This window comes from Pantherophis guttatus, chromosome 1, assembly GCF_059756535.1.
Source record: "Pantherophis guttatus breed Tessera chromosome 1, ASM5975653v1, whole genome shotgun sequence".
NCBI lineage: Eukaryota > Metazoa > Chordata > Lepidosauria > Squamata > Colubridae > Pantherophis > Pantherophis guttatus.
This window is the reverse complement of record NC_142063.1, coordinates 199,748,070-199,770,424: the sequence shown is the minus strand read 5'-3', so window position 1 is coordinate 199,770,424 and position 22,355 is coordinate 199,748,070. Positions and strand designations below refer to the sequence as shown.

At 38.1% G+C, this 22,355-nt stretch overlaps 1 protein-coding gene and 1 long non-coding RNA gene across 2 annotated transcripts in view; one reads left to right on the top strand and one right to left on the bottom strand.

Annotated features, from left to right (window-relative positions):
- PLCB1 (phospholipase C beta 1) overlaps positions 1 to 22,355 on the top strand; it is a 498,146-nt gene that overhangs the window by 445,508 nt on the left and 30,283 nt on the right. The gene's annotated exons all lie outside the window — the stretch shown is intronic.
- LOC148116730 (uncharacterized) lies at positions 1,551 to 21,816 on the bottom strand. The gene is made up of 3 exons (XR_015731281.1): positions 21,790 to 21,816; positions 20,256 to 20,346; positions 1,551 to 1,799 (listed from the first exon to the last, which is right to left on the bottom strand). It is a non-coding gene; the product is annotated as an uncharacterized LOC148116730 (long non-coding RNA).

The window sequence follows — 22,355 nt, the reverse complement described above, 5'->3', positions numbered from 1 at the left end:
TTCAGAGGTCTGGAGAATTTCACATGTAACAAGTCTAAAGGAGCTGGGCTGCTTTAATTTAAGAGAGAGAAGGATGAGAAACTTAACTTAGACAATGAAGTCTGCCCAAAGACACATTTGTGGTCTTATCTTCTGTTTGTGAAAGCAAGATCTGAATTTCTTTCTTTACATGGATTCACCTTGAACTTTCTTCTCTTAGCCTTTTTATTTATAATCCTGATAGAATGTGCTATAAACTCAGGTATCTTATTATTAATTTAGTTGTTGTGTTCTGCTTCAGCAATGGAACTATTCAGATGTGTTATGTCACTAGCATGACTCTGTATATCCACAGTTACATAAGCTAATACACACAAATATATGCATTCTTTTTCTCACTCTGACTTTCACAAACACACACATCCAAGAAAACATACAGTGCTTTTTGCTATTGACTAGAAGATCTAAGCTATAGGTGCTAAAAACACGTCTGTCTTGTAAAAATGAGGCTTCCTTAAAGATATAGTAGATCTTCATCATAGAGAAGAATTGAAATAATAATAATAATGCAGGCTGGCTGTGAAAGAAGTTTGGAGTCATAGATTTTGACCGGTAGGTCTTTTCTTCACAGGGCTTCTAGCCATTCTAAGGCATCTTCAGCTAAACCAAAGAAATTGGGCATACATGTGGAAATATCTTGCAGGACTTGTGAGGTCAACCCAGTTCTCTTGTGCCCTTTCAGCTCATATGTACTCACATCAATGCTTTAACAGGCTCAGGTTCTATATTCATTTTTAGCAGAAGTATGCAGCTTTTCCATAGAAGACAATTAGACCAGCCCAAGGGCCAAAGCAGAGAGTTTTAGATACCTGGATCAGATGACTTGAATGCCTCATGCTTACCCCATATGTTGATTGCTTGGTAAGCCACTAAGATCCTCACCAGAGAAGACATTGCCTTCATGATTCTTTTCCTCTAATAGGAAAAATATTGTCTGCAGTATACTCTGGACAATAAAAAGCATGTAACAATTTGGGTTGACATCAGGAAGAGGTTGGCATCAATCTGTGGAAACCCTTCCAAAATGCTGCCGGCTATTCTGAAGTATCTTTCTTGTGACCATGACTCCTATTCCTATTCTATTTTGGGGGAAGAATCAAAGAACAGCCCCAAAGATGGAATCTTTGGAAATTATACTGCCAAAGATTAAAATTCCATTCTTTTTCTAAAAACCCAGGTTGGGAAACCCAATGCAAAATAGTGTAGTAGCAGACAAAGCCAAAATGAAATCGGTGTATTGATTGGCTGCATTGCTATAAAGCAGGGGTCTCCAACCTTGTCAACTTTAAGACTTGTGGGCTTCAAATCCCAGAAAGCTGGCTGAGGAATTCTGGGAGTTGAAGTCCACAAGTCTTAAAGTTGTCGAAGTTGGAGACCCCTGCTATAAAGTACTGTAAAAAAACTGCAAATGCTAATATGTAAATGAATGGAAAATCATGAATTGTAAAGAACACTCTGTAATGTATATATCCACAATATAAACACACCACCCCAAAACCGTAACAGGCACATCTTTTTCAGAATTGCTTTATTTAGTTAGTGCTAAGTACAAGCAACTGAATGGAAAGATGAAGGGCTTGTTGATTTATGCCTTCAGATTCACAGGCATGAGAGTCAGAGGTCATCTGAGGTAGAAGGTTTCACCCAACAGTTGAACGCTGCAGAACAATATGCTTATAATATTTACCACTGGGTGGTATTTCTCAAGAAGTCGTGGGAGGCATGGAACTAGTGGTAAAGGATTTTCCGGTGCGATGAAGCTAAAGAAATAAGGATTTATTATAAGTTACATAATAATACAAAGTACCCAGTGCAAACTCTGTATAAAATAAAAGAGAATTTTTAAAAAATGTGCACAGCATAAGAAGAGCAGCAGCTTTGCACTGAAATGCAATTAGCAATAGACTAGTAGCAAAGCAAGCAATAACACAGAGGGGGAAAAAATCAGAACAAAACAAAAAATAATTATGCAAAAATGACCGTGTTAATTGCATTGCAAAAGGCAAAGCATACCCAGGGAGAAAGAGAGAAACTTGTTGTTCTTACTTGTTCGTATTTATAACAAAAAATGCAGTAACTGTTAATAAATTATGCTAATTTTGTGTTGGAAAGCAGGGTCATGGGAATTTCAGAATGCTGTTTAAACAACATTCACAGCAAAGCAGTGAACCTGAAACGGTTCTCGCTTGCCCCAAAACCTACACTACCTTTGAGCTTTGGGAGTAGCCGTGATTTGAGCATTTATAAAATTTTAAGATCAGCAGGTATAATAAAATTATAGTGAAATATCAACAATATATTTGATTTCTTTGTAAGGCTTGGGTTGATGATGTAATTCTTCACAATGCCAAGCCAGATAGCCTTCATTCTATTCATTTGCATAAGCTTATTCTTTTCAAGTGAAATGGTTGTAAATTAGCTAAAGGATTATGAGCCAAACCCCCATAAAGAATCTGCTTGTTCTCTGAGTACCTTTTTCAAAGCAGCTGAAGCACTGATGCATGTGATGGGCAATCAGTGAAACTTACTAGGCAGTGTTGGATTTTAGATTTGGGAGAGCTGCACTTTTGATACTCAGACCAGGAGTCAAACTTCTACATCTATACACATGATTGTGTTTTAGACCTGAATTTACGGAGGAACTATGACTAACCTGAGTCCTTCGGGAGAAGGGTGGTATAGAAATTCAATAAATAAATAAATAATCTACATGGCAATTTTCTGCAAAGTTCCAAGAATTGCTTGTAATCCAACATGAAGATTCAGCTACATCCTGCCCTCTCCCCCCACCCTTTTTATTTATTTATTTATTTTATCAAATTTATATGCCGCCCTTCTCCCGTAGGACTCAGGGCAGCTCACAGAATAAAAACAACATAACAATAAAATAGTGCTAAAACAAGCCAATTTAAAATCCCCAGACAATTAAAACCTCGCGGCAGATCAGGGAATTTGCTGAAAAAGCCATGTCTTCAGGTCGGCGCGGAAAGTGCGGAGGTCGGGGGCCATCCGGAGCCCGGTGGGTAACTCATTCCAGAGGGTCGGTGCGACCACAGAGAATGCCCTCATCCTGGGGGCCACCAGCCGACATTGTCTGGCCGACGGCACCTGGAGGAGGGCAGTCCTATGTGAGCGCACTGGGCGGAGGGAGGCTGGTCGGAGGTGGTCTTGCAAGTATCTTGGGTCCATGCCATGAAGGGCTTTATAGGTAAGTACCAGCACCTTGAAGTGGATCCGAAGGGCCACCATCAGCCAGTGCAGCTCGCGCAGGAGAGGTGTTACACCAAAGTAACGGGAAGCTCCCGTAACAACCCACACGGCCGCATTCTGGACCAGCTGGAGCCTCTGGGTGCACACCAAGGGCAGCCCCATGTAGAGGGCATTGCAGTAATCCAACCGAGAAATAATGAGAGCATGAGTGATTGTACGGAGGGCATCCCTGTCTAGGAAAGGGCGCAACTGGCGCACCAGGCAAACCTGTGCAAAAGCCCCCCTTGTCACGGCAATCAGATGATCCACCAAGGACAGCCATGAATCAAGGAGGACACCAAGATTATGAACCCTTTCACAGGGAGTAAGCTACTCCCCCCCCCATCCAAAGTGATGGGGATACTAGATCATGAGATGCCGGCATCCACAGCCACTCAGTCTTGGAGGGGTTGAGTCTGAGCCTGTTCCTGCCCATCCAGACCCGTACCACCTCCAGGCACTTAGACATCACGGAAAAGGCATCCCTGGGTTGATCTGGGGTGGAGATGTATAGTTGGGTATCATCAGCATACTGATGATACCTCACCCCGAATCCTATAGGCATATGGATCCTGGGATCCATTATGGCACATTTAAAAGGCCAAACATTTTAAAGATGGCACTGGATAAGGGATTTTTTTTTATGCAGTCACTGACTGGATCAATTTGTAGGGCCCCAGTGTTTGCTTTTGTGTGTGTTCCTTGAACAAGAAATGAGTGACGGGAGTTTATGGTGGGGTTACGGAGTTTAACATCATTTATGTTGCTGCTTCTGTTAAAACTGGGTGATTGTTGGAGGTGAATTGTGATCTGGGATATTATAGAATGGGAGGGATTCCAGGGGTGCGGGAGACTTCTGGATGCATGAACTGGGCTGGTAAATAAATTGTTACGTAATGTGCACATTTCCTTGAGTTCTGGGCAAGTGTAATAATGTTTCTGGACTCATAGAAATGAAAAAAACATCTTAAAATTGAGTGAGTATGTTTCAGTACTGAGTAAAATTAAAATATGGGTGAATATATGCATGTGAGGGGGGTTGTGTGTGTTTATAATAATAAAAGAACTATTTTCATTTGAATGAACCAAACTGCCATGAACAGAAGCCTGCAATTGAAAATTTCCCATTCCAAAAAAAAAAAAAAATTGTCACAAATTAGAAGTTGTGAAACAGTGTGACTGTTCCTTGGTTTTATATTTGTCCTGCTGCATTATTTCAGGTTTATTCTTGCTCCAACATTGCATATATTTTTATCCCAACTATGAGTGGGTCACAAAAACGCATATTACAATCTGAAGTGATACTCAGCATGATAATTAGATTTCTTTTTTGGCTAATACTTCTGCATACATGAGTACCAAAGGGATTTCTGCTGAATTTTTTTTAAACTAAAGATTATAACTGCAATATTAAAAATGCTTCCAGTGAGGCAAGATAAACTAATATCCACATTTTTTGCATTATTTATTTATTAAATTAAATCTCCCATCTCACTATAATGCAATCCTAGGCAGTTTACAATCCAATAAACGAAATTATAAAACAGTAAGAGAATAATAAATACATAAAAGTTAACAAAGAAGTAGCTAAATTAACAGGGGTTATACAATCAAATGGAAGTAGGAGCTTCTATTTAATCTGGTAACCACCTCCAGAATGGCAAACCCCTATCTGGGACCCAGGCCAATCTGCAGATCCAGTTTATAAGGAAGATTCTTTATGGAATGCCAAGAGGGTGGGGTAGACCTGATCTTCATATGATGTTCCCATGGGCAGGTGCTTCTTCAGAGAAGACTCTTCTTCTGGACCCTACCAGTCAAAATTCCTTGGCTGACAGGGTTCACAGCCAGCCTCTTCTCCTAGTGTGGGTCAATTTCATTGGGATGAGAGAGTTTTTCAGATAATCTGGATCCATGCCATAAAGGAATTTAAAGGTCATAAGTAACATTTTGAATTGGACCCAGAAGTAAACTGGCAGCCAGTGCAGCTCACATAATCAAGGTGGTATAAGGGCCATCCTGGGGGCCCCCAGAATTGTGCAGCTGCATTCTGAGCCAGCAGTTGTTTCCAAATACTTTTCAAGAGTAATCCCGTTTAGAGCACATTGCACTAATCCAAATGAGAGATGGCCAGGACCTGAATACAAGGTTTCCTGATCCAGGAAAGTATTCAATTGTCCTCCTAACAATGGCTGCCACCTGCTCTTCAGGCAGGAGTCAAGAGTCCAAGAGAACCCCCAAGTTGTGCACTAAGTGTCTTGAAGCAGTGCTACCCTGTCCAGAGCTAAAGATTTAAATGGCTGGTTCCCGAAGCCCATTTGCCCATAGTCACTTGGTCTTAGTTGATCTTATTATTCAGCCAAGGCCTATTGTCCCCTGTCCAGATCCCCAGAGCCTCCACATACCGCAAGACAGCAGTGACAACAGCATTTCAGTCACCCACAATGGAGATATAAAATTGAGCATCGTCAGCATACTGATGATACCTCATCCCCTTATGGTGAATGATCTTACCCAATGGCTTCATGTAGTTGATAAAAAGAAGTGGAGAAAGTACTAAATTCTGTGGCTTACTACAAAGGAGCAGCCATGGGCTGGATGAACTGAACACGAATTGGGACTGGCCTTGAGGGGTAAAGGAGACCAAGGAAAGATAATCTGCTGCCACCCCACTCTCACCAGAGATCATCGGTAAGTGGGACCAATTCTGTTTCTGTCCCCTAACTGAGCTTGAAACCCATCTGGAAAGGGTCCAGTCCTCAGTCCACTTTGCTCAGATTGTGGGAGTATTATAAGGGCAGCTAGATGTGAAAGCCAAACTGCCAAAATTCTCTCTGGAACAAAGATCTGGAGATTGCCCATAAGTACTCCATAACAGTAGAGTAGTTTTTTGTGAAAAGAAGGCAGAAATTGATGTTTTTGCAGCCACTTACGATCAGTTGGGTGTTGAGGTTTCATTGTTCTTTGAGCCATAAATGCAACCTTTCATGGACTCAAGGTTTGACCAAACCTCATTGTTTTAATCACTTTGGAGTGATTTTATTGCCTCTTTAAGATTGGAAAACTTTGGAACAACAAGCCTACGCATAGCTGGGTGAGTTTCCCTTCGATCTGTTTAAAAAGAAAGGAAATTACATTTTTTCAACTTTGGAAAGGACTTTTTTTGTAACTTTTTGCAACATACAGCAGGGATTTTAAAGTTGTTTTTTAAGAGTTTAAACGCTATAGTTTGTGAAACTGATTTAAAGAAAGACTGAAATTAATTAGAAAGAGAAAAGTGAATCTTGTTTACATTTCAATGCAAAACAACACTTTGAAGTTCAAATACTAAAGCACTTGTTGACTACTTTAAAGGAAATATTTGAATGGTGGGCTTGTGAAGTTCTTGAGCTTTATAACTCTTTATTGGAACTAGAAGTTGCTACCGAAGATAAATAATCTCCCTTGAAAACAATCAAAATGGATTTTAAGATGGATTTAAACATTATAATTTACAATAAATAAATAAATAAATAAAAATACTAGATGTATAAGTGGAATTGGATGATCATTTAAAAATCAGAAAGAACATACAAACAATGCATCCTAATAGTGAGATGGACTATTTTTTAAAATTGAAATACAAGATATTTACTGAAGTTATTTCATGGAAATTACAAATGGACTTGGATAAAGGTGACGAAAACTTCAAGAGAAGAGGCAAAGAGACAGGAAGAAAACAAGAATGAGACTTTTACCTATCTAAGGATGGCTGCAATAATAAAATTTTGTTGTTGTTGTTAGTTGCGAAGTCGTGTCCGACCCATCGTGACCCTATGGACAACGTTCCTCCAAGCCTTCCTGTCCTCTACCATCCTCTGGAGTCCATTTAAGCTCACGCCTACTGCTTCAGTGACTCCATCCAGCCACCTCATTCTCTGTCGTCCCATTCTTCTTTTGCCCTCAATCTTTCCCAGCATTAGGCTCTTCTCCAGTGAGTCCTTCCTTCTCATTAGGGGGCCAAAGTATTTGAGTTTCATCTTCAGGATCTGGCCTTCTAAAGAGCAGTCAGGGTTGATCTCCTCTAGGACTGACCAGTTTGATCACCTTGCAGCCCAAGGGACTTGCAGGAATCTTCTCCAGCACCATAATTCAAAGGCCTCAATTCTTTGGCGCTCAGCCTTTCTTATATTAAATTATTAAATTATATTAAATAAAAATTAATATGGACTAAAAAAAAAGATAATAAGTGCCAAGTAAAAGAAAAAAGTGGAGCTAGTAAGAAAAAGGGGGAAAAAAGAATGTAGTAAAGAAAAAGAAATTAAATAAAGAAGAATGCAAACAATATTCTTTTAAAGGCCCTGACTGTGGTTTGAACAAGAATATTATTCCCTTGTCTCTCACTACTTAAACCTGCCAGAGATCATTCCAGACAGCAACTTGTGGGCAATCAATCTCTCTGTTTATACAAAGAGATTTGAAGAGTGGGTCTACCCACCAGCTCTTCATTCTTCAGTGTGGTTATCAGGTCTGCTTTTCACAAAAAGATTTTCAGTCTGCCATTTTTTTTCCTTCAGAAGCCACACAGAGTTGATAGTATGTTTAAAAAATTATGAACGGTTGAACTTTCAGTAATTCTACATAAATATGACCTAAATCTTGATCTCCACACATCCTAAAAGCAGGTAAAAGCACCCAATTAAGCCAGTGTGTACTTACAAACTACTGATTTTGTCAGTTACTTAAAGATTTTAGAGAGTCTTGATTATAAAGAAAAATGCCTTAAAGAGTAGCTGTGGTTATAATCAAGAACTTGATTGCAACTGCAGGAAAACTGCAACATCTAAGTACTAATCATAATAATCAAGCCACAGTTGATAAAAGGTATAATCACAGGAATTCTAGCATTATTGCATAGACGGGATCTCCGAGCTCATTCAGTTTATTACTGTATGTAATGATGCAGATGCAGAAAACTTTTATTGTTTCTCTGGCCATCTGTCTCAAAGCATTCAGGATCTACAGATAGTCCTCAACTTATTGCCACAATTGGGACCAAAATGGCTATTGCTAAGCAAGGCAGTCATTAAGTGAGCTGCACCCAGTTTTATGAAATTCCCCATAGTCGTTAAGTGAATGACATGGTTGTTAAGCAAATCTGGCTTCCTCCATTGGCTTTGCTTGTTGTAATAAGTGCTTTGGGAAGGTCACAAACGGTGATAATTGCAGCATTCCTAATTAAATGCTGGATGCCAAGCACCTAAATTTTGGGGATGCTGTAGTGGATATAAGTACAAGAATTGGCCGTAAGTCACTTTTTTCAGCCCAATCACAGTTCTACTTGAAGGTATAGGTTCAGATCCTTCTTTCTGGGAACTTTTGGGTTTATTCTGCAAATGCTGTACAATTTATGTAATAACTATGTATTGATTCACTTTACACTGATCCATTTAACTTTGTTTAAAGAAAATAATTGGGGAATTAATCTTGCTGTTGATTTTGCTATGGGGTGGTATTGCTACTTAAACTGACATTGCCCTATAAAGGAAGAGGTGGGGTAAACTGATGTTATATATTATTGCTTGTTGACTTGCTGAAGCTTGCATCACAGAGGAACTCACCATGGGCTGTGTAACATAATAAAAGAAAAATACAGTGGGGCTATTATGAAAAAGTGCCCATTGAAGTTTAGCAACTGGAAGCCACAGTAGCCCCAAATTTGGAAACTTTCTGCACAGCAGACAACAGTTCTCTTAGCTGCTACGGGAGATTGCTTATTATAGTTTAAATAATTCTTTACTGTTTATTTTGATGATTTGCCTAATCCTTTGAATTCTGACGAACCCTAATTCTTTTAGTATGTTGGCTTTGGATGGGATTGAAAGTACTTATAAAAGAGAGTTTGTCTTCTGATAGGAGTGGCCTTTTTTTAATATGTATTTGTTATATTATTAATCTCAATTTGCAAAGACCACAGAACTGCTAAACAATGTAAAAAGTTTTTCAATATTTAAAAACTATACAAATCTTGAAAAATACCTGGGAGAAAAAGAATATATTTTGCTGGCATTAAAAAAGCACTCATACGAGTTCCAAGGATACCTCTGAAGATAACTGGGACAGGGGTGAAATCCAGCAGGTTCTGACAGGTTCTGGAGAACCAGTAGCAGAAATTCTGAGTAGTTCAGAGAACTGGCAAATACCACCTCTGGCTGGCCCCAGAGTGGGGTGGGAATGGAGATTTTGCAATATCCTTCCCCTGCCATGCCCATCAAGCCACGCCCATCAAGCCACACCACGCCCACCATGCCATGCCCACAGAACCGGTAGTAAAATTTGAATTCCACCACTGAACTGGGACCACACAACAGAGAAGGTCCACTGTCTTGTACCTGTTCTGAAGATTCACATCTTATTCCAGGGTGATTTGACCCAGTAAATTTAATAATTGCAGGATGAGGGTGTTGGATGAGCTGGATATTCTCATGTGATAACTTTGCTGTTGTTCAATCACTAAGTCATGTCTGATCCTTGTGACCTCATGGACCATAGCACACCAGCCCCTCCCCCCATCTTCCATTGTGTCCCAGAGTTTGCCCAAATTCATGTTCATTGTGTCAGTGACACTATCTAACCATCTCACCCTCTGCTGTTCCCTTCCCCTTTTGCCTACAAACTTTCCCAATATCAGGATCTTTTCCAACAAGTCCTCTCTTCTCATTAGGTGGCCCAAGTATTTGAGTTTCAGCTTCCTTTTGGTCCAACTCCCACAGCCATACATTATTATTGGGAAAACCATAGCTTTGACTATCCGCATGTGATAACTACCCTGGAACAAACCTTTAATTCTCTTTCCTTTTTGGAAATAGCTCATCAGATAGCAGTGAAACCAGGTTAAAACAACTGTTTTAGAAGAATATCAAAAACCAATGAGAAGCATAAGAGAAATTTAAAAGCATGGCAAAAGATGAAGAGAATTAACAGAATAAAGGTTGTGTCACTGCAGACCAAGATTATTTCTGTCTCCCAGTTCTAAACTGAAATAAATTTTAAAAGTCAGAAAGCAATGGAAATCCAATGGAAATCCATTGAAGATAGAAAGTAAATCTATCTGGCTTATCACTCCCAGATAATAGAGGGAAACAGCAAAAGTCTAGGAAAGTAAAGATTGAGGAGCCAGCCAAGACGATGGGTTTTCCTTCTCAGAGGATTTTACAAAAAAAGTGCAGTTTCCATTTGGCTTTTTGATATCCATTCTCCCCCCCCCCTCGGTCCCTCCAATGTTGGATGAAAGTAAGCAATGGGAAAAACCTGAGGGCAGCAAGGCTAAAATCTAGTGAAGTTGGACAGCAACCAAAAGCAAATTGTTTAAAGATTCTATTTCATTTTATGGATTGGAAGCTGGGCTCTGTGACTATCTTTTAGTTTATGTATATGTTTATGAGAGATCCAGGAACTGAGAGAACATCTACTGTACTCTCTGAACTAATGCAAGTGAGATTAATATCTTTAATAATCATCTGTTCATTCCTTCTCCTTTTTTCAGTGCAACTTCCTTCTTTATTTTTAATATAAAAATTTAGAATTCTTAATAAACCAGTGATGTTCATTTTGGGAAAGGGATCCAGCTTTAATGCACAACTCTCTGCCAGATCAGGTTATTGGAGGAAGAGCATTGCCACTCCCCCCTTTCTTGTAAATCTGAGGTGGGAAGAATTCCTCTGGCAGTGTTCTTTAGTGATTCTTCCTAGTGCAGCAGATGTATGAGAGGAGGATGTAGAATTTGTTCATTGCAATGAGCAAGGACATGGATTCAATTTTGCAGCTACTAAGATTGTTGGCTGAGCAGGAACAAAAATAGCCAGACAAATGCTTGATGCCTGGGAAACCAGCCTCTTGTCAGTCAACAGGAGTGCTGATTTACCACCAGGTACCTAGGAACTAAAGGCACGGCTGCACAGGGAAAGAACACTCAATGACTTAATAGCCAGCCATCAACACCCCTATTAACAACTAAAAGCCACAAACAACCAGGCACCTTATAAATACTACACACAGAACAGTCCAGTGCACACATTCTTGAGAGAGAACCTCTGAGGACAGGCTTCAGCACAAGTCCTAAAGCTAGGAAGAATAAACCTCTGGTCCTGGTGATTGACTTCAAATTGGATCCTGCAACATTATTTTGGAACATGTATAATTGCCTCAATTGCAGAGAAATTAGAAATCCAGATGCCTCATAGGAAGCAGGAGGTGCTCAAGCCACACACGCCTTACAGCAGTATATATTTTTATGACTGTTTGCCATCCAGAATCACTTGAGATGAAAGCCATAGAAATTGGATGGATGAATATAAATAAACCCACAGATAATACTCTCTGATAAGATCTCTGGGCTTAATTCCATAGTGGGTTTTGGGGGGGGAGTAATTGTGAGGTACACTAAGTTTAGAGTAGAAATGGAGAATTGGAAAAATCAGAAAGAAAGTTCAAAATAATTGATAAATACAGTTCCAAATTCCTTCACCATATTAAAAGCATAGGAGTGCGTAAAGTTTGATGGGAAGAAGGACGTGTGCTAAATTGAACTGCATTTTGAGTGTTTCTGCTTCATTACGTGCAAATTATCTTTGAATAATCCAAAGACTGTTAAATTATTTTCATGAGATGTGTAACCATATGATAAAATAGAATTAAAATCCTGGAAAAGATAACAATAAATGCAGGGAGGCCAAACACACTCACCACATTTTGTGTGATATGAATGTTATAGAGTGTGTGTGCATATATATTTTCATAATGGGAAGTGCTGTGTGAATTAATAATAGAGCATCTTGTTTTATTACGGAATTTTCTAATTCATGGGTGACTTCCCAAGAAAGTAAGTTGAAATAATTACTAACTCCTTATTAATCGATAATTTACCTTGGCTGTAGTAGGGTTTGTCCTTAAGCCAATGAGTGGAGAAATTTTAGGTCTTCAAAGGAAGAAGAATTCCTAGCATCTCTTAATTAGCCTGGCTCCTATCTCAATTGTAATCCTTTGGAATGTGGTGGATCTCTTGATTTCTTGCTACATATGTCATATGAGTTTCAATGAATGGCGTGATGTGTAGCCTGAGTAACCCTCTTTTCTATTTCATTGCTTTTGTTTGCTGTGGTTGAAGCATTGCAGTGAATGACGTTATGTGTAGCCTGGGTAACTCCTTTTCTGTTTACCTAGTATAAGCCTTCGCTGAAAGAAGGTTATGAAATAAAATACATTTATGTAGGCTTTCTGCAAGACTGAATGTGATCTCTTGACCTTATATTTAAAAAGGGAGAATTGCCCGCCAATGTAAACTCAATCATGTAATGTAATCTTAGGAGGAATTAGAACACTTGGAATTAATTCTGCGTCATGAGAAATTCCATTTCTCATTTATATTTGGTACACATGGTTTTTTTACTACTTCCAGGATCCAGATTTTTGCAAAAAATCAATTGGGCTAGTTGAAACCCACTATTCACTATAATTTTATTTTTTCACTGTTATCCATATCTTAAATTGTACCTCAAAGATCTACCTTGGTCCTATTTTGGACGAACGACAATTTCCAGGCCCTTTATTTTTGAAGGTAGACCAGTACATATATTTTATTTCAGTATCCTGCCAGAACATTTATAAAGTTATTTTTAAACAAATACATATTGACCATTTCTTTTGCATGAATAGTTGGACGTACAGTAGCTGCATGTTAACTCTATTAGTTTTTGAAAGCAAACATGTTTGTGTGTGTTTTATTGGTATTGGGAAAGGAAAAAAATGTACATTCTTAACATCATGATTTCCATTTTTTAAGTTATTCACAATTCTAAATCTTCTAACATTGAATGCTGGTGAAATTGCATTTGTATGAATGAGGAGCAATGGGAATAATCCTTTATTATTTTACTATTGATAGTTATTTCTTGCAAAAGCCATCTAAAATCTCTATTAGCTGTGTTAAACCTGACCCTTGTAAAAAAATGATTTCAGTCAACAATTGTGTCCCTAAATAGAAATATAGACACAAGCAAAAATAAATCTGGGAGCTCATGGAAAGAGAAAATGACTATCCAGAATTGCCACAGGTGTGAGAAATTAATAACATCATAGACCAGTAATATCCAGTTTGAACCAGAACAAACTATGAAATATTCATAGTAAATAGAACTGATCTCTTTAAAAAAATGTCTTGTTCAAGTTTCTTTCCTTCCTTTACACACATTGTAGCTAAAATGGCATGATTTTTTAAATAAAATTATGTATTTGCTATTTATATATACAGTAGGTAGACCTCAACTTACAATAGTTCATTTAGTGACTGTTTGAAGTTAACAACGGCACTGAAAAAAATGACTTATGAACGTTTTTCACTTATGACCATTGCAGCATCTCTATAGTCATGTGATCAAAATTCAGATGGTTTGACTTTTATTTATAATGGTTGCAGTATCCCAGGTCATGTGATTACCTTTTATGACCTTCTGACAAGCAAAGTCAATGGGGAAGCCAGATTCACTTAACAACCGTGTTACTAACTTAACTGCAGTGATCCACTTAACAGCTGTAGCAAGAAAGGCTGCAAAATTCACTTAACAAATGTCTCGCTTAGCAGCAAAAATTTTAGGCTCAATTGTGGTTGTAGGTTGAGGACTACCAGTACACATATTACAGGGGCCTGGTGGCTCAGCAGACTAATAGCATTGTGATTAACACCAGCTGTCTGCAATTACTGTAAGTTCGAATCTCACCAGGCTCAAGGTTGACTCAGCCTTCCATCCTTTCTAAGGTAGGTAAATTGAGGACCCAGTTTGTGGGGGCAATAAGCTGACTTTGTATAAATATACGAAAGTATGAAGGCTATTGCTTAATGCATTGTAAGCCGCCCTGAGTCTTCGGAGAAGGGCGGCATATAAATCAATTTTTTTAAAAAAAAATGTTTTTAATTTATTTGTTTTATTACATTTATATGGTCCCCAACTTCCAATGACTCTGGGTAGTTACAGATAAAAAAAATTTTTTTTAAAGCCAAGACAAAAACAATAGACAAAAGCAAAGAGGGGAAGACTAGCAAAAATGGATATAGCAAAAACAAAGAGATAAAACTGCATAATTCAAAGAGGACAGGACTTCACTCTCCCTCCCTAAAGGCCTGGATGAAGAGTCAGGTCTTCACAGGCCTTCTAAATAGCAGCAGAATGAGGGCCATTCATATCTCAGCAGGGGAAGCTTTATTCCAGAGGACTGGCATGGCTACAGTGAAGATGCACTGTTGAGGTCCAGATAGATGGCATCATTTAATTGAAAGAACCTGGATCATGCCAAGTCTGCCAGATCAGATCGGCTGGGCGCAGATTATGGGGGACAAGCAATCCCTCAAATAAAACTTAAAAGCATTCATCAAAATAAGATAAACTTGGGGTGGGGAGCACCCCATACCTGAATGGGATGAAACTTGCTATAAAAGTTACCTTTACTAGGTTTGGTAATATGTTATAATCTAAAAGACACACTGCTCCTCCTTGTTTACTATATTAACCCTGATGTCCTCTCTTCTGTAATATACCTCTTGGGACAATCTCAAATGGTTTCCTTACTCCGGAGATTTGCTGATTGCTCTCTTGAGAATGGAAGGCTTTATGTAGCTTTCACAAAAGAAGAGAAAACAATTTTCCCTGTTAATAAGGTTTCAGGAAAGAGGCATTGAGACTCCCCTTCAGAGATACTATGCAAATTGACTCTGTCTTGGTATACATTTGCTTAGGGGAGGAGTACGTGGATGTTTGAGAAGGTTTAAAATGTCATACTAAATGAGCACCAGGAACCCCTTTGGGTTTAAAGCGGATTATCATATCCAAATAAACCACTTTTTCATTTCTAGAATAAGACTGACATTATTTTTAAAGGGAAGGTTATGCACTTTGGTTTCTAATAGGCCTGGGCATAGGTTAATTTTGGGGCCACATCTGACAGAATGACTGCCCAAAATGTCATATGAGTGATGCAAGTGAATTTGTCATCGTACCTAGAAATCCCAGTCTCCTGGAGTGCTCAACAATACTAGTCTCATTCCCCAGTTTGTTACCTGGACACCTTCTGTTACTCCCTGTTCTTGTGTTTAGTCTGATCTGTGGGGCACTTTTTGAAAGATGAATGCCCACTCTTACCGAGGTTGGCATGCCAGAGCCAGCGGTGCTTCCACTTGTTGACTGACTAGAAATTCATTTCTCACACTGCCTGAATCTGACCGGATAGTGCTTGGTGTATTAAAGTGTCTTCCAAACCTTCATTATTTCTGCCTCTTCTGGTGCCAGTCTTCCTAAATCAAAGTTTCTTGTATATGATGCCCCTGCTTTCCACCTTTTCTTTAGTTGTTGCTTCTGTGCCAGGGGTGGGCTGCTGGGGGTTTGCAGGGGTTCAGGAGAACCTCTAGCTAAGATTCTGTGCAGTTCAGAGAACCCCCAAATCCCACTCCTGGCTGGCCCTGCCCCGCTCACCCTGCCCGTCTCCTCTCAGGAGTCCCCACATGGCCTGTTTTGGATGCAGTAAGTGCAGGGTGTGCACGGAGGCTTGGGGAGGGCGAAAAACAGGCCTACTGGAAGTTTGGGAAGGCCAGAAACAGGCCCGTTTCTGGCCTCCAGAGGGCTTCCGGAGCCTGGGGAGGCCGTTTTCACCCTCCAAGAGGCTCGAGGAAAGCCTCCAGAGCCCAGGTAGGGCAAAAATGCCACGCCCACCATGGCCATGCCCACCATGGCCACACCCACCCAGCAACCAGGCAGAGAATCCCTTGCTAAAATTTTTGAAGCCCATCCTTGTTTTCTGCTCATATGCTGTTGCCCAATTCAGTGGGAGACGTATTGGTAGTTACATGTATCCCATTGGGGAGGAAATTGGCTACTATACTGCCTCAGCAAGAGAGGAAGAGACATTATGCCCTTAGGGTGTCTCTTTCTCTATTGATAGAGCGGTCTGCCCAGCCTGGAATGGAGGAAGGGCCATTGTGATTTCATACTGAGGCTACCCAGCTGAAGAAACACAATTACCATTGTGACCTCATGCAGGTCTACTCTTCTGAAAGAGAAGGAATAGATTTTATGGCATGATCATCTTACTTCTCTATCACCTGTAACCAAAAGATTTTGCAACATTTTCTCTGGAGAAGAGAGCACACTGTTGAAGCAATAAAGCTTGCTGTTGTGGGTAACAAGGGTAAAATTGATTGCAGTGTCAAAGGTCCCATAGAATCAGGTGATTGTTAACACTATAATGATGTCAATGGTCCAAAGGAGGGAATTATGAGACTTTTTTCCAGGAATGATTCGTTACTACTGAGGCTGCCTCCCCAAGGGCGAGAAACTGAATTTAGCCACTATCTGTAAATGAAACATTTTTCCAAGAACTAGCTTGAGAAGGTTTATAGCTATATTCTTGTGTAGAAAAAGGAAAGTTAAACTAAAACTTAAAATGCCGCTTTCCATAGTACCATAGTCTGCATTTCTGTAATTGTTAATGTTATATCATTTATTGACCTTTATCTCTCCTCTTGTGGACAAAACAAATAGGGCTGTAGAATTATGGGGCCCATAACTTTCTCACTATTGCTTTGATTACTTTCAAGATAAATAAACACAGCGTCATAGGATACTTCATAAAGAACATTTGAAGATGGACACAAGGTATTTATTCATTGAAAATAGAACTAATATCAAAGCTTTGTCTGGTTTAGGAAGTTGGACTTTATCAGCTCCCTGTTTAATTCCTGGTCTAATTTAAAGTGCTGGTGATGATTTTTAAGGATGCTAATACTCAGATTATTTTAACAATGGCCTTCATTGATAAACAGCTAAGCAGGCTCAGCACTACTTCTAAATACTACTAGTAGCAAGACATTTCTGGTGTGATACTCAGATTTTGATCCAGATGCAAATCACAGTTCAGAAACTAAGGATACCGTTCAGTGGGGTTTAGTGTGTAATTTGAGGTGATTTTTACTTTGTTAATATATGATCTGTTTTATATTATTGCTTGTTTGTATTACATTTTAAAAACTACTTTAAAATAATAGATGGTAGTGGCCACTCTGAACATATTAATAGCAGTAGGATATTAATAACCACGTATTGTCATATTAACGACTATGAAGAAAAACAGACAGACCTAATTGCCAAAAGGCTGCATCGTAAATTCATTTGCTGAATAGTAAGTCCCTTTGATCAAGTTCCATCAAGACATTTGTTCTAGCTCTGTTTCATATGTGACAAGCTAATGATTCCATCTCTAGGTAATTATGAAGAAATAAAACAAAACCAGCCTAAATGAAAAATATATTCAGTAAATAGTCTGTGTTTCATCCTCTTAGGATAACATGCAAAACTGCAGCATATACCAAATGTACATGAAACATTGACTTAACAACAATAGCCTTTGAAAAGAGAGAGATTGTATGTACGAAAGTACTTTTATTTTTATTTATTTATTTTTCAAGTATGCATTAGATAATATATATAAGTATAAGCATGAATTGAATACATAAAATGGATACAGATAAAGGGGACATTAGGACAGGGATGATAGGCCCACTGGTGCTCTTATGCACACCCCTTACAGACCTCTTAGGAATGGGGTGAGGTCAACAGTAGACAGTCTAAGGTTAAAATTTTGGGGTTTTGGGATGAAACCACAGAGTCAGGTAGTGCATTCCAGGCATTGACCACTCTGTTGCTGAAGTCATATTTTCTGCAATCGAGTTTGGAGCGGTTCACTTTAAGCTTATATCTTTTGTGTGCTTGTGTATTGTTGTGATTGAAGCTGAAGTAGTCATTGACAGGTAGGACATTGTAGCAGATAATTTTATGAGCTACGCGTAGGTTATACCAAAGGCGGCATAGTTCTAAGTTTTCTAAACCCAGAATTTCAAGTCTGGTGGCATAAGGTATTTTGTTGTGAGCAGAGGAGTGGAGGACTCTTCTTGTGAAATATTTCTGGACACGCTCAATTGTATTAATGTCCAATATGCAGTGCAGGTTCCAGACAGATGAGGTGTATTCGAGTATTGGTCTAGCAAATGTTTTGTATGCTCTGGTTAGTAGTGTAATATTACCAGAGAAGAAGCTACGCAAGATTAGGTTTACAACTTTTAATGCCTTTTTGGTGATTTTGTTACAGTGGGCTTTGGCACTTAGATCATTAGATATGAGTACGCCAAGATCCTTGACAGAGTGAGGGTCATCTACAAGGTCGTGTCCACTCAGCTTGTATTTTGTGTATATTTTGTATTATACTTATATTATATGTGTATTTTATATTATATGTGTATTTTGTATTATACTTATAACACTTGTTTTTGGCAGAAACAAAATATAGTAGAAAGGGAAAGAAAACTACATTCCAAGAATCTGGAAGGGCAAGCTCATAAAGATGCCAAAATCAAAATCATTATTGAATATAAGGCTGTATGAAAACCATGTAGCATCTTCCTATTTCTTGGTGTGTTCATATTGAAGATAGCCTTAGTTTATTTTCATATATGTATGTACGTTTGTATGTAGTAGCAGACATATATAAAAAGTGATATATAAAATCTGTAATTCATCTACACCTCTTCCAATCAAGAGATCTAGAGATCTGGTGGAGAATATTAATTTCTTTGCTCTCTTGCTGACATTATGTCTTGACATTACAATAACCTAAACCTTGGTTTGAACATTTTTCTCTATCATTTTTAAATTTGAAAGGGAGCAAGTTCTACAGTTGGGGTTCATATAAAATTTAACCTAGATTTTAAGCTTTTTTTGTCTATTCTAATCTTCTGTCCTGTATCCACACCTAGTATTAGATTTCCCATTACAATTAACAAGACCAAAAGCTTATATATCGATTTCAAGATTTCAAGTTAAGCACTTTCCTGATTTGTAGCATCTTAGGTGAAAAAAAAATAGGGAATACTGTAATTTCTGTTATCTATATTTTATATTTCTGTGTAGAAATACTGATAAGTTTCAGGGAGTCTTTAAACTATATTTGCTGCAAGATCTCCTGATCTTTTTATTGTTTTTTAGTGGAGACCTAGAGGGCTTCATAGAGGATAGAAAATCTTTATTCTTTCCCTATCCACTGTTCTGTCAGTTGTGGTTTCTTCCTTTTAAGTAATTAAATGAAGGAATCAGCTGGACAAGATATTTATATTTTTACACCTGTATTTCCTCATACTTCCTCTCAAAATGCACATTCCTAAATGTCCAGAAGGCTAGTTTTGCTATAGAATCACAAGGTTCAGTGCCATTCTACAGTAATCTATTCTTTTCTTATACTGCAGATTGATAAAGAAATTTCAATATATTCTGAGGTAGCTGAACAATTAGAAAATGTAAAAAATGATGGATATCATAATGTGTACCCTTATGCAGGTGTATTTATATCTGAATCCCCTGAATTAAATTGCATTTATTTCCAGGTAAGCAGATAGTTTAGCCTTCTTAACTGGGGAAGACTGAGGAGAGGATTATAGCCTTAGTTCTGATTTGTACATTAGTTCTGGCAGGTATAGATCAAATTTAGTTTATATCAGAATTCACAATCATTTAATTACTCAAAATCGCTCATTGAATTCAATATTTTAAAGGAAGCAGTCCATAAGGATTTGTCTTTCTTTCTTGGCAACCCTTTGCTTAGAACAAATTGGGAGTTTTTAAAGTCTACTGTTCTTTCATGGTAAATTGCCCGTTAATTTAAAAGTCACATCTCTGTTGCTGAAACAAATCGCATTCCAAAAAAACATCAACAGTGTTTTCTTTTCCTCCCACCCCCATTTTCATGGTGCTAACTTGCTTCATATTTACTGAGACTGGCATGATATTTTTACAATTTATTTTTGACAATGGCAATTAGCAGCTAAGTTCAATGGAGAAGAAAATTAGTAGCTTTGGCATGCACATAAAAAATATTTTGAATTGTCATTCTCTTACTTGAAAGTTGGCATCAATCATGTTTTCCTTTTCTCCAGTGACATTTTATCTGAAGCTGTACTTAGAATAACATTCCTTTCTCCACAGTCTCCTATTCAACAAAATAAACATTATTTTGTCTCCGTTTGAGAGCACTGAAAATATTAAAAACAAGAATCAATCAAAAGAAGAGCAATCTGTGAGGCAAGGAGATAGATGTTTTCACAAGTTCCATAACTGCAGCTTCTATGGGGAAATGGTTTCGCTCTTGTCTGTGTATAGCTCCTATCATGGCGGAAAAAATTCCAGACCTATTTTGGCCAATATAAAAAACTTGCTGCCTTCAAGTCAGAAAAATAAGCACAGCGTCTAATTCAGGGTTGGGGAAATGTTACATATATAACTGTATTTTAACAACAGCTGCAGATTGCAAATTTCCCACCTGTGATCTAGCTGAACACAGGCCATGCATTTGTAGATTTATGATGCAAACCCCTCTCATCAATTTTTATAACCCAGTAAAGTAAAATTCAGTATACTTATCAAGACCTTTTGACCGCTGCATATGGATGATATCTGATTTGGTAAATTATAAATAATATGCTATACAACTGCCTCATATCACATCAAAATACCAGTTTTGACTGATGACTCTGAGCAATTTTGAGTGTCTAGGCAGTCGTCTGCAAGTTGATTGCAGCGAATGTAATAAAACATTCTGTGACAAGATGAATAAAAAATCATGATTGCATAACTTTTCAAAGAGTAGACAATATTAGATACATGGGGCCATATCCCAGTTACGGTATATTTATCACATATTCTCCTTCTCATGAATAGGTGGGAATGGGTGAGGACATTAAATAATGAGTTCACAGAAGGAAGTGAAAAATATAATAATTTTAATAATAATGATAATTAATGATAGTTTCCTACTCAACATATCATAAATATATGTCACACTTTATTGCACTGAAGAATCAATTCTGTTTTACATTATATGTAGGTGTCAGGTGTTCTGGCCTGAACTTTTAATGATGTTTTTTCTTAAGCTACCACTGGACCATCTGTGGTTCATTTTAATTTCTCAGGCAAAATAAAATTTCAAGCTTCATTCCTGAAAACCGACAACTTTATCTGTAGGAGTGAGCCTACAAAGTATATATTGTACCAGGGACCGTATCACGCTATGATCTTTCCCTGGCCATTTGCAGGACTGCCTTTCTATAACCATAACGGTTTTTACAGTGATTTGATAACATATAGGAATTCTTGAGGCCATGATTTCACTTTTTTTTTTCAAACTGCATTGTTATCAGGAATAGTACATTGGCTACTTTTGGAATTCAGAGCATGAACTGAATTTGGTCCCTATGCTACCCTTAAAAATAGTCTTGACCTCATTGAAACACTAGTTCTGTAGATGGATAATGAATCTTAGAAAAGCCAAAGTATACTTTTTGTTCATCCTTTTTTTCTCTCTTATCCTTCTTGTTAGGAAGACAAAAGGCTAACAAGTGTATCTAAGAATTCTATCTATACACAGCAGACTTACAATTCATCTCAAGGGCACCTTCCTCAGGATAATGAGGGAGAACGTTAGGCATTCTTGGGTCCTTAAGTTACTGTAATAAAAAAAAGTTTTCATTGAATTTTCATGTTTGCACAGGAGTCCATCGTTCAGTGTGAAAGTACATTAGGGTAGGTAAGAAAAGTTATTTGTTTCAATTATGCTCTCACCAAGTATTAAGCAATAGATTATTGGGCTGAGTAAATAGGTCAACCATTGTGTTGAGCTCCTGTGTTTCATCTTGTACCATCTGGCAAAATGAATCAAAGCTAAATTCAAATCGAAGTCTGTAAAGATGACTCTGATGATAGCATTAGGCCATGGAAAGCTGTCTGTAAGTGATGTACTGCATTTCCAAAGAAATATTAAGAACAAGATGAGGAAAAATATCGCTGTCTTGATTGCCATAAATATTGTAGGCAAATAAATATATAATACCCGATAGTAAGAATATGATTATAATGAAACAATATTAAGAATATGTAACTAACTGGAATATATATTGTCGGTAACTTTTCTTGTCAGTTTTAAAAGTTCTGACAAGTTCTTCC